This window comes from Schistocerca cancellata, chromosome 3, assembly GCF_023864275.1.
Source record: "Schistocerca cancellata isolate TAMUIC-IGC-003103 chromosome 3, iqSchCanc2.1, whole genome shotgun sequence".
Lineage (NCBI taxonomy): Eukaryota > Metazoa > Arthropoda > Insecta > Orthoptera > Acrididae > Schistocerca > Schistocerca cancellata.
Window position 1 is genome coordinate 147,904,163 of NC_064628.1, and position 14,221 is coordinate 147,918,383.

At 36.5% G+C, this 14,221-nt stretch overlaps 1 long non-coding RNA gene across 1 annotated transcript in view; it reads left to right on the forward strand.

Annotated features, from left to right (window-relative positions):
* Window positions 1-14,221, forward strand: part of LOC126174766 (uncharacterized) — a 254,952-nt gene that overhangs the window by 238,372 nt on the left and 2,359 nt on the right. The window lies entirely within an intron of this gene.

Sequence of the window (14,221 nt, forward strand, 5' to 3'; positions counted from 1 at the left end):
TTAAGGTGTAAGATTGTTTGGCCCTTCAGCCTAATTTAAAGAACTGTTAAGTTAAGGCCTTTGGCCTTTTAAAAATATATTTTCGTTTGATTCTTAAGTGATGGTCCTTCAGCCGATTTTTAAATTAAAGTTGCTTTGATCTTAAGGTGTGAGATGGTTTGGGCCTTCACCCTACTTGAAACAACTTATTTAAGATAAGGCCTTCTGCCTTTTAAGTTTCTGATTTTGGGTTTGAGTCTTAAATTATTAGCTTTCATCCGATTTTAAATGAAAGTAGTCTTGTCCTTAAGGCATGAGTTATATGGCACCTTCAGCCTATAATTAAGTTCCAAACATTAATACTGTGTTGTTTTTATATTTTCGTGGCTGTTGTAGTGTTTGGTCAAATAAATAAAGCTGTATGTTCGAGTGTAACTGAAAGCCGCTTATTTTGGACCCTTCTCACAATTTAAACTATATGTCCTGTCCTTCAGGTTTAGCAGGGCTTCAAAGGTACCAAAAGATTACCTGATTCAATGTTAGAAGAGGTTACAAAAACAGATAAGTAGAAAAACAAATGGTTCCTTATGATCAACATTATATATAAGAATTGAACGATAATCCTACAACAAAACAACAAGAAATTTCAAAACGTGATTAATGTTAACTGAATCACGAAGAATAAATTTTTAGAGAATTATGAAGAAGAAACTCAGGATAAAAAATTAAAAGATGAAGATGTAAAAAAATGAGTTTACATGAAACAATGATACAAAATATTAATAGTACTGAAGATAAAGTTTGTGTATTAAGACCTGTTGGTGTATTTACATTTTGGTAAATATCCAGTAATATTTTAAAGAGATACAATAAATGTAGGTTATAAAACATATGAAGGTTCAGATGGATTAACGAATCTTTTAACTAAAAAAAGTATACAAGATATTAATTCACTATTAACGGCTTCTGATTTATAAAATATGCAGATAAATAAATCTATTCATCAGCATTAGATTATGATGTAATCGAAATAAAAGAAAATCGCTTAAAGGAAATAAATATAAATATTTGTTATGAGAAACAGTCGCTATTTATCTTTAAAAACTTTACATCAGACTTAGATTCAACCATTGATGAAAAATGTTGAAGCTTTAACTTAAAAATGTACAGAAAAACGAGTCAAATATATATTAGGATGAATAATGTTCATGAGTCAATTGTGAGACTAGCAGTAATTCATGGAGAATAATTAGCTGGAAATAAAAATTATAATAAGGAAAAAGTTGGAATGACCCATATGTTACCAAATAAATTTAACAATTGTATTGTTAATAATCCAAAATGAATTCCTTATTTGCTTGCTTGCTTCCTCATACATTATGGAAAAATGAAAAATATGGTAAAATTTTAGTTAATATATTGTAAGTAGGCTGTTTAGGGTTTTTTGTTGGTAACGCCACGTAGCACTGTGTATGAAAATCACTGGCTGTGCTGTGTGCAGTCTGTGGCTGGGTGGCATTGTGGGAACTTGCTATTGTAGTGTTGGGCAGTTGGCTGTTAACAGCGCATAGCATTCCGCAGTTGGAGGTGAGCCGCCAGCAGTGGTGGATGTGGGGAGAGAGATGGCAGAATTTTGAGAGCGGACGATCTGGACGTGTGTGCATCAGAAAGAGTTAGTTTGTAATATTGGATATCATGGACTGATATAAAAATTAATACTTTTGAACACTGTTAAGGTAAATAAATTGTTCATTAACAAAATCTTTCATTTGCTAACTAAGCCTATCAGTAGTTAGTGACTTCAGTAGTTAGAATCTTTCATTTAGCTGGCAGTATTGGCTCTCACTGTATTGCAGTAGTTTGAGTAACGAAGACTTTTGTGAGGTAAGTGATTCATGAAAGGTATAGGTTATTGTTAGTAGGGCCATTCTTTTGTAGGGATTATTAAATGTCAGATTGCGTTGCGCTAAAAATACTGGGTGTCAGTTCAGTTTTGCTCAGCTGTTTGAAAAGCAAATAATGTAAGAGGTTTATCAGCACAGACATTCATTAATTTTTCTAAGGGGACGTTTCATATGTCGACCATTAGCTGAGGATACCTCACTGGAATCTTCTGATTTTTTCTTGTAGTTTCTGTAATTAGTCTAGCTATTGTTATTTGCTAGCGCGTAATTATAGAGAGAATTTCCTTTGTAATTGTAAATTTTCGTTGTTGTAAGGTAAAATAGTTGTGGCATTCATGTAGATTTGCACCAAGTATTTCGCAGCTGCGCTTGGAATTAACGAGCTAATATTTTCAATGCTATATTACTGTGTTTTCTTATTTTTCTCTTCAAATTGTGCTTTTCTGTGTTATCGTGTGAAATATTGTGACAATAATGGCGTGTGTAAAATGTAATACTAGGCTCCAAAGTAAACTAAGAAATGACAGTGAAGACGAAAGCAGTGTGTTAGCACCACCGTGTAATGAATTAACAAATGTTCAAAGTAGTAATTTGGTAATTGTGCATAGGGAAATGGAGCAGGCTGCACATAATGGTGTACACAGTGAAACAATTAGTGAACAGGGAAGCATTATCAATCGATAATGCCTCAGGAATCCGAAATGACAGGACACAATCTTGCAAATACTGTAGATTCAGGTTTTGCGTCCTCGCTGTTTTCTCAAACAAGTCAAGACTCATTTTCTGCTTTTCAAAATGCGAATATTGCCGGTTCAAATGCACTGCCAAATAGCACTGAGGAACATGCTTCAGACACTAGTGAATTGTTATTGCAGTTAATGCAACAAGTGGGACAAAGGCTACAAAAGTTAGACTTAATGCTTGAACAAAATCAGAAACAAATGGGACAAAATCTTCAAAAGTTAGACACAATGGAACAAAATCAGAGACAAACACAACAAAAGCTTCAAAAGTTAAACACAATGGAACAAAATCTTCGGAAGTTAGACACAATGGAACAAAATCTTCAAAATTAGACACAACACTTGAACAAACACATGAAGATTTAACTACTTAGTTACATAACATTGAATCGAAATGTCAAAAAGTCTGTAATGACTTAAAAACACAAATTTGTGAGCATTTTCTACCTATTTCTTCGTGGCATGAAAATGCATTACAGAATCACTAAGCAGCCATAAAAGAATTGCAAACTATTGTTCATGAAAATCAAGAGACCTTGCAGGCTAAAATTCAATCAGTTGCATCTACCGATTCAGTTACGCTACTTCCAAAACTCAGGAAAACTTAAAGGACACAGTAGATACTCTGAAAATTGATTCAGAAAGACACATGGAGGAAATTAGTTCATTATTGGAGAAAGTAGTCGAACTTTCGGATTAGCTAAATAATTTATCTACGAAGGTAGATGATAATCTGAATGACACAAGACACGTAGTCTTTAATAACACAGAAGAGTGCGTACAAATTAGGAAATTCAAACAAAATCAGAATCAAATTAATGCGCAACACCGAAGAGAAATCCGGGAAGTACAAGATCAGTTGACACAGGTAATACAAGAATTACGTATTTCAGAGGACACTCGCGCTCCAATAGCGGAAGAGGGACATAGAAATACGGAACAGCCACAAAATAATAACACAGGGCACTTCGGAAATTATGAAAGAAATTGGCAAGGTAAATCAAATTTTGAGATGGAACTGCCGAAACGAAGTACAATGACCGATATGCGACTTGCAGACATGATAATTTTGTCTATAAGCTGTTTAATACTACACGTAAATTCAAAACATTTAAGAATTTCTGCAACGACATTCATCCACAAGCGTGGCTTCATCAATTCTCCCATTGTGTTCCTCCCAACTGGTCATTAGAGCACAGATTAGAATTTATGTGTGGCTCTTTAGAGAATGAACCAGCTCTAAGGATGCGATCGGTCATTCACGATTGTCACAGTGAAGGAGAATTTTGTCAAGCCTTCCTCTCAGCATATTTGTCTCACGCTACACAAGACAGAGTAAAACATAGCGTCATAATGATGAAACAATTCGAACAATCTGAATTTTCCAGTCTTGTCAAATATTTTGAAGACATGTTGCACAAGAATCAGTATCTGTCAAACCCATACAGCCCCTCAGAACTCATATGCATTTGTTTAATCAAATTGCCTGAACATTTACGACATATTATTTTCGCAGGACGTTGCAAAGACGACATTGAAGCTTTTAAGGGACTGTTACAAGAACTGTAAATCGACACTGACAATCGTGGGACACGAAAACAGAAACACTACAATTACAGGTCACAACCATCTCAATTCCGCGATGAATGAAGTAATAACTGGACACAACAAGGCTACTCTTACAACGTAAATCGTGACCAAAACAGACACCATCCATATGACAACCACTGGCAGAGTAATAATAATCTCAGAGAAAGAGCGCATTTCCGTAGTAATGAATATGACAGAGATAACCATAGAAACAGACAATTTGGGAACCAAAACAATTATTATCAATGGAAACAGAATAACTTCAGACGCAACAGTTCAGCGTGTAGTGACGATTCAGGGAGAAATTCTCCACCATGTGACCGATTAGAAAGAAACTATACAATCTACCGACATGCAGACAGACGATATAATCGTAACGACAGACCTGAATTTCATCAGAACTGGCGGTATTCAAACAGGGCAGAGCACTCTCGATGAGGTGAATTTGTAGAAGTTAGGTCTCTTAATCCTAATAACGACGCGCGCCAACAAAGAAATAGACAATGACTCGCACCGCAGGCAGCCACGTGCACCGGCTGGGCTTGAGAAAAATAAGATAAACTAACCTTGAGAATAATTCCCGTATTCCTTACCGACGTATTCGACATGATAATTGTGTTGAAACTGAAACTCTGCATACTAGGAAGAGAAGAGGTTTACACTATATTTCGCATGTAAAACCGTTTATTGAAAGATAATCTGCTTTTTAACATAGTCTTTGCCATAAAATTTTTCACTTCACGCTACTAGTACAATTTGTCACACTTAGAAACTGTTAACATGGAATAATGTTTAAAGTTAAATATCCACTCATGAACCAAGAAAACTTATTTAAATAGAAATTACGAATGCATTGCTATAGTGAACAGACAACACAGTTTTGTTATTTGTACATTCTTGCTTGTTAGTTGCACGATTACGTAACGAATACGTGGCTTACATACTTAGAACATATACTGCTAATGAGATTTTAATGCAGCATTTTGGTTTACTTGAAAAGATATTCTTTATTTGATGCACATTCTCTGCGATTAAAGATGACTTAGCATTTGGTTTCTTTGATAGCTACACGATTATATCACGACGCTAGTAATATGTGACACAATTTGCATTGTTGCTTTTGCGGTGTATCTGTTTTATATCTGCACAGTTTTTCTGTATTATTCTGGAAAGTTAAACATGTTTTAGTAGTAACTTCGTGGTATAGCTACAATGAGACAGCCTTTTCTGTAGCACAACAATACGTTACAGTACAGTACTTTCTTCTCGTGGCAATAAGCATAATAACTACGATATCTATATGGAAAGCAATTCACTTTGTTTATGATGAGTTGAGTACATTGACTTCAGCAGAACTTTGCTTACAGAGGACGATAACTACGACACTTCCAAAGAATTATCTTACAGCAAGATGCACAAGAATTATCTTACAGCAAGATGCACATTTACCGATACGGGACACGCATTTGAGTGATTAATTTTGTGCTCAAAACATTTATTTTTGAAGATTTTTGAATTACAAAGAAAGTTTTCCATGATACATTTCATTCCATTGCTGTAATCTGTAACACCTGAGGGTATAATTACATTAATCCTCAGGAGGTACACGCCTACTTTATGTACCATGTGTTTGGCAAGCACAAGGAGCCCTAGCTAATATGATGTTTGCTTATACAACTTTACACATCGGTACCATATTTCTCTAACACATAAAATACACAGCTATCTGATCATTTAACTGAGAGAGACAAACATTTTTTTTACTACATCAGTGACACATGTTTATGCAATTACACAGTTGGATAACTGCACACTTATGAAATTCTATTTTGTCTGTACTGTGTGAACTGTTCACATTTTTTCGAAACCATTGTGATACTATGAGAGCTTTGAATTATGTATTTGGTATGGGATCACGAATTTTAAAGTACATTTGAGGTAGATGACACTATTGAAATGAGCAGAGAATGTTTCTTAGGTCTTGAAATTATTGAAAGAAGCTGCGACGATTTTGGGATGTGATTGATCTGTTATGATGTTACTATTACGATGATGGTGTGTATTATTCTGCTGAGGTATGTTGATGATCAATAAGCTGATGCTATATGAGGAATTTCATTATGCTCCATATTTATTATAATCAAATATTGAAGAAGTGTCGACGAATATGTATATGTGTAATAAGGTAAGGAATAATGAGTAGTGGTTAGGGACTCTGATTTGTGAAAAAGGATGTTGGAAACCAAGAATCGTACTTTAAGAGCTGTGAAATGTGTGTGAATGTGTGAATGTATCACAACGCCAGCAAAAATTTTTGAACGCTTATATCTGTAGGATTTTGTTTCTACACATTTGTAACGCAAATTCTCGAGCTGTGAAATTTTTTATGAGACTGTTACTGTAGCGCAAACTGCTGTCGAAAATATTTCGGTAAGAAAGCTAAGTAACCTTGACATAATGCGTAGTGGACGCTCAGCTGCGCCAATAGCCTGAAAAAAGAAAGCCATTAGGTGGAGAAGAAGAAGAGACCATTATCCTCGCTATTGGTATTTCTATGTAGAAAGCATCGCAAATACGACATGCTCAAACTTGAAAACATATGATTACACTGTAGAGCTCTTAATTTATGATATTTACTAAAATGTCTAATGAAATGATGAGAAACATTTTTACATGTGCTATCTTTCTAGTTGAGAGATTTGTTTACTGCCTTTGGAGACGCAATTTGCCTAGTGAATGACGTTTCATGCCTTGCTCTATATAGGCTATATATATTTGCTCATTTCGTTTAATATCTAGTTTCTATCTGCACTGCAGCACTGGTTAAAATAAAATTTAATAGATGTACTAATACAGATATTTTATGCCTACAGATCCAGTAAATAGTAATTTTATGATATACTTCCAAAAAAATGAGGAAGCACAAAGAGACATTTCCCTTCACAGGAATTCCATAAATAATTTTTTTACGATTTGGTAACATGTCTGCCAGAGTAAGTTATTGTGATGCATTACTCTAGTGTTAATGTGTGACGTAGATATCAAACATGGCCATTTTTACTGTAATTTATTTTCTGCTTGAACTTTGTCATGTTTAGGTATAAGTTGTAACAATTGCTGCTGTTGTTTGTCATGTATAGTTCTACTGAATTTTACATTGTATTATGCCAGTATTACTACTGATTTATTTTTCTTTTTGCTGCACATTGGCTCATATTAGTTGTAATATTGCAATTGCTTTGCTAATTTAGATATACTGCTGCTTGCTTTACCAATTTGCATTTTTAGTCATTGCTGTTTGTGTTAATTTGTTGTGTGTTGCTGCATTGCCTTGTCCCTTAGTATATATATCTGAGCTCAGTAGATTTAAGTTAGCTCAAGAGGGGGTAGACTATATAAGAAACTAACTATGAAGAATAGGGAAAGAATGCATTGAGAAGTTATATGAAAAATATTTTGGCAAAAATGATTATTGTACAATGAGAAAAATTTATTTAGAAAGAGGATATGAACAAAACGGTAGGGTTTAGGGACAACAGGTATAGATAGGACTTTTTGAGAATAATGATGAATGAAGGGAGATCTCCAAGAAGTAAAGAGAATTTTTTTTGCACAATACTGCAGTAAAATAAACCCTGTCCTTTCCTTTTGTGTTATTCGCTATGTGTTTGCGTACCCTTGTGTATTTGTGTTCTTCCTGTCGATGTGTTTAGCTGATACGGGTTATGTTGTAGAATTTTTCTAATAATATGCTATTTTCTTTGTAAAGATAATTAGACATTATTTATTCTGTTCTGTTTTAATGCTCATGTGTGAATTTAATGTTTCAAAAACTATTTTCATTATTTTATATATTTACTTATGTCATAATTCTTGTAACACTGATGTATATGTCTATTTATATTCTTTTGTAAAGCCTGTATTACTACAAATGTTATCTCTATTATTATGTTTTAATGATGATTTCTGTATCTTTGTAATTGTATTCTCATGCTCTAAAATTGTAATGGACACCAGTTCTTCAACTTAAGTTACATTTCACTGCACACATTTCTGTTGGTCATACTATATGCACAATATGTGAGAAGTTGGGACTGTTAGTGTTTGCACGTGTGTTAATAATTCAGCAAGGGGCTGGTTAACAGCATTGCTGGTTCTAAGGATAATTCCAAAAACTTTGTGTTTGCACAAGTGGTGATTTATGGACTTGCTATATTATCGGCAAGACTCTTCGATGGTGATTGTGCACCTGCACAGTTGCAACAGATGGTTGCTGGCTGTCTCTACAAGGACTATAGTGGGTCTGCATCTTTCATGATCCACCAATAGCATTATTTCTACAAGGACTGCAGTGGGTCTGCACCTCTGGTGGCCCACCAATACCATAATCTCTACCAGGACTACAGTGGGTCTGCTCTGTGATGACCTACCTACCAATATTCTTCAACTTCGACTGATTCTGCTGCAGGTTTGCTCTGTTGTGGCCCATTACCTGTCTGCATGTCAAGAGTCAGCATTATCTTTCCATTGGAAGGACAACACTACTTCTTCAAGACTGCAGGGAAATTTACAACTTCCGTGTGCATTTTCTTTTACTACTCAGACTTTGAGAAAAACACTGCAATTTTACTGTGATCAGGACTGACTTTATGGACTATGAGAAAGTTTCAGCTTTTGAATAACATTGTATCAATAAGTGTGTGCATTTGATTTCTTTGTTATTGTAATTATGAAAATTTTTTTCAAATCTGTATTGGCCACAGCCCAAAACAGTTTGCAAAATTTTTTGTGGGGAGCATGGGGGCTATGTAAGTAGGCTGTCTAGGTTTTTATGTTGGTAACGCCACGTAGCACTCTGTATGAAAATCGCTGGCTGTGCTGTGTGCAGTCTATGGCTGGGTGGCTTTGTTGGAATTTGCTATTGTAGTGTTGGGCAGTTGGCTGTTAACAGCGTGTAGCATTCCGCAGTTGGAGGTGAGTTGCCAGCAGTGGTGAATGTGGGGAGAATTTCTCGTTTGAGGTGTTGAGGCTCACATATTCGTCCTGCTCTCGTTACGAGCGTACTAATCATGCCTCTTTTCTGGCTCGGGTGGTGGTTTGACACTTTGTGAAGGTATCGGTCCGTGTGTGTCGGTTTTCGACACACGCTGTGTCCCAGGTACCTGCACAAACTATCAAACCACCACCCGAGCCAGAAAAGAGACATGATTAGTACGCTCGTAACGAGAGCAGGACGAATATGTGAGCCTCAACACCTCAAACGAGAAATGCAACACCTGGAAACTGTTCTGAGGAGCAATGGGTATTCCACAAATTACATTAGACGTGTAACAGAGCCAAACACTCGGCGATGTAAGGAAACAGAAAAAGAAATGTCGGGTACGGCCTTTCTGCCATACATTCCCAGAGTGACGGACAGAATCGGCCGTATATTGCGCAAACACGGCGTAAAGACGATTTTCAAACCGACAAGGAAGATCAAAGAGTGTCTTAGATCGGCGAAGGAGAAAAGAGACCCACTTGCAATGTCGGGAATATACCGTATACCTTGCACATGCGGAAAAGTTTATGTCGGAATGACTGGACGATCCATTAACACCAGGATCAAAGAGCATAAGCGACATTGCAGGTTGGGGCAGGTGGAGAAATCGGCCGTGGCAGAGCACGCACTGAATGAGACCGACCACGTAATAAAATTCGCCGACACGGAAGTTCTGGCTGTAGAGAAGCACTATCACACGCGCTTGTTCAGAGAAGCTGTAGAAATCCAAAAACACGCGAACAGTTTCAACAAGAAAGAGGAAAGCCTTAAGGTAAACGGATCCTGGCTTCCCGTACTGCAGCGAACGACCATCGCAGGTAGCAAGAGGAGAACCGCACCGGAAATGACCGCGGAGAAGCCCTCGGACGTTGGCGCGCCAGGTACATATAGTCTGCGGCCGCGAGCTCGCCACCAGTTCACCACCGGCAATGGAGGGTGAAGCTTTGACAATGCCAGCCACTCGTGCTGGCGAAACGTCAGAAAAATCATTAGATGAACGTCGGCCGAAGAACCCGAGACAGAAGCCAATAGGCAGTTTGTCAACAAGTTGCCACGAAAGACTTAACAATTTTGTGTTTTCCATAAGAACAGGATTGATCGCCAGATGAAAACACTCACCTGGTATTAGAAAAATCTGGCTGTTCTTTGGACAAAGACATTGAGGAAGATGACGATTTTTCCACAGATAAAACTGTTGACTTAATAATTGTTAAATTGTATGGACTAAGAAAAGACTCGGTTTCAATTTTGTCAGTGAGTTTGAGAAGTCTCTTCAATCTGATATTCAAGTGGCACATACCTCCCAACAGATTTTCTGTAACAGATGATAATGCATATGTTACTGCTGTTGATATTGTTACAAAACTTCCTCATCCCTTTCGATACTTACATCACAGACTCATTTTAGTGTTCATTTTGGGCGAATATCGTATTTGCTAACACTATTTTTACTTAAAATTTCAAATAGTTCTATTTCATTCATCAACGGCTAACACCTGAACGTTGCTTCAATGAACTTTTACAATGTCTTAAAATTACTATTAAGTTTATTTAATATATTTCCTCTGATTTTATTACCTGGACCAGTTAACCTTACTAGCTAGGCCCAGTTAGGTGAAGTGATCACTTTCAAAATTAGTTAATTGCCTCAGATTTCACAGAAATAGAAAGTAATACGGATTCCTTGGGCACCACATTGTAAAGAAAAATGTAACTCATATTTCCTATGAAACCTGTTGTTATTGAGTTACATAGATAATGATTATGACAAATTTTTAAAAAGTGAGCCAGTTAACTTGAATCTACTCCTCTAAAAGTGATAGATGTAACTGCTGCATCGATATGATTTTGATGTTTTTGATGGTGACGTTTATCAGTATGTTTGGGTTTATCTTCATGATAAATTCTTGTTACAGAACAAGGAGTTACCTGTGTTTAGTACTGTGGGTCCACCTAATAATCCTAAATTGCAAACAAAGGCTTTCCCAACATATAATTATCCTGTGGGACTTTCTCATTTTGACAAATGAACAAAAGGTGCTTTAGAAAGGTGTTTAATACTCGCCATTCCATCCTCTATCAGAAAAGCAATTAAATGTGACGAAAGGAGATATAGAATAAGCTTTAACTAAAGGCACTAAAACAAAATATTTAGTTATTTATGCCCTAAAGAAACGAAGAACATTTGAGTGTATTACTCCATAGGCTAATGATTTTCACACCATCGAAACCATTAAAAGAAATTACACAAGCAAGGGATCACCGTCGCTAAACCTCATAATGGCATTAGTATTTTACTTTTGTAGAAGTCTGATCATGTGGAGAAACTTAATGGTTTCCTATTGGCCCCACTAAATTATTTAGATATGACATTAAATGTCTAAATAGTTCATGCAAAACCATATTTTCTGATTTTGAATCAAAGCTATTAACTAATATGAATGCAGTTTCTTTCAGACTGTATGGGCTTACTAAACTACATAAGTAAGATATATCCATCCATCCATTTTTATCTTCATTCACTGCTCCATCTAATAAACTAAGTACAATATTGGTCACCTCAATTAAAACCAACTTAAACAGCCAACATAAAAATATCCTGTTTTCAAAGTAAATTGGTATGGAACCCATAAATTTCATAGATCTCACCGCTGATATCAGTACACATTGTATCAGAATTTATAGAAAAACTGCACCTACAGACACAATAGAACCTTCCTGGTCACAGCACCCAATAACACACAACCATGCAACTTTCCACTGAATGGTGCACCAAATCATATCTGTTCCCATTTTCAAAGAGGACGTCAAAAAAATGGCTCTGAGCACTATGGGACTTAACATCTATGGTCATCAGTCCCCTAGAACTTAGAACTACTTAAACCTAACTAACCTAAGGACATCACACAACGCCCAGCCATCACGAGGCAGAGAAAATCCCTGACCCCGCCGGGAATCGAACCCGGGAACCCGGGCGTGGGAAGCGAGAACGCTACCGCACGACCACGAGATGCGGGCGAGGACGTCAAAGTAGAGTTGCACACAATAAAATTTATTGCCCAACTGATAGCTGCAGTCCTGTCCTGACTGAAAACATCTCCCGTAGAAAAATAAAATTGAAAATTATACCCATTCTCAGTGCTCCATTGCTGACCCTTGAACGGTTTACAGGAAGAGGTGTACAATATCATACCTAGAACAGGTATCACAGAGTATAACAAAAACGATTAATTGCAGCAACTATAGGATTTCCTATTATTCAAAGACATCACAACCCTGTGTGTATTCAATACCAAAGAGAAGACCCATTTACTTACCCTATAGTGTAGTATACAAAATTACTTGACCTGATTGTGGTATGTTTTATGTTAGCCAGTCAGGCACAGAAATAGTAATTAGGCTGTTTGCTGAGCATGTACTAAGTCAGGACCACATATACCACCCACTGTTCCATGTCCTTCACTTAGCAAAAAAAGGCCAAAATCTAGCCTGTTAAAATTCTGGGAAATCAATAAATATCCAGGCCATAGCGCTGATTAGATATTAAATGACCAAACACATCTGAATACTTCCCCTCTTCTAAGGCACACATTATCCTTAGGGTTTCCATTACTTCCCACTCAGTCTGTTCCTTCCTATTCCTCCATTTTCACGTATTTATTTGTTTCTTTTTATTTTATTGTGCTTGCCTACGTACTCCATATATTCTGTTGAAAACTGTTTATCATTTCTTTTCCCACCGAACATTTATTGGACGTAATCGAGAGGGTTTTAGTGCAGAAAATTCATCACTGGTAACTCTTCCTCAGTTAAGGTTGGCTACATAGGCAGTATGCCCAATGACTTGTTGAGTCTGTGCCATGTCGAGCTGCTGCATAATGCCGGTCTAAAGGAGGTCCGACATGATATAATGCAGTATCCCATGACTTTCCTTACTGGTGTATTTATCTGATTCGTGTTCTTGGAGGTAAAGAACATGTCTCATTTTTATTGTGCCATTACAGCTACAAATTTTTCACTGAATTTGCCTCCTATGCAAATGGAATTTATTGCATGATATGGTTTTTACTGGTATATCCACTTTTTGTTTAACCTTTGCCTCATACTAGCATTGTACATGTAAAAAACTTCTTTGTTTGCTATAACGCTGTGAGGTTGCCTTGTACGATATTTGTACGATATTTACCTTTTATATTCTTCCTGTACATTGGATGGTGATATTTTTACTGTCTATACTACGTAATGTTCTTGGCATTCGTGTTTCATGCAAACATATTAAGCTCTAAGATTACTTTGTAAAAAAGCTTTTTCTAAGGCAGACTTAAGTGTTTTGTGCTATTTTGTAGACCTGAGGATAATTGCATCGGCAAGTTAAACTAGTCTAGTTAATAAATATTAATCTTTATATGTGAACACAGTCTAGGTAATTTAAATATTTTTCAAAATAATTTTACGTTTCAACAGTTTACGAAAGATCGCCTCCTACTTCTGTAAAAGTGTCATGCATTACTGAGGATCAATCAAATACATAAAAGATCAGGCATAGTAGAAATCCATGGATATGAGAGGAGATGCTGAACTTAACTGATGAAAGGAGAAAATATAAAAATTTACCAAGTGAAGCAGGTGAACAGGAATACAGACATGTAAAAATGAGATTGGCAGGAGGCACAGAATGGCTAAGCTCGAGTCACTAGAGTAAAGTGAAGTCTATAGAGGTACATATAACTAGGGGAAATGGACGTACCACTTACAGAAATAGTCAAGAGAAGCAGTTATATGAATATCATATGCAAAGAACGGAAAGCTGATATGTGGAAGAAATATATGGACGATAGGTCAAGGGATATGCCATATGCCATATGCAGAAAGGGAAGAAAAAGTAGATGAAGATGAATTGGGCACACAATACTGCGAGAAGGACTTGACAGATGGTTGAATGACATAATGTCATTTGAATGACA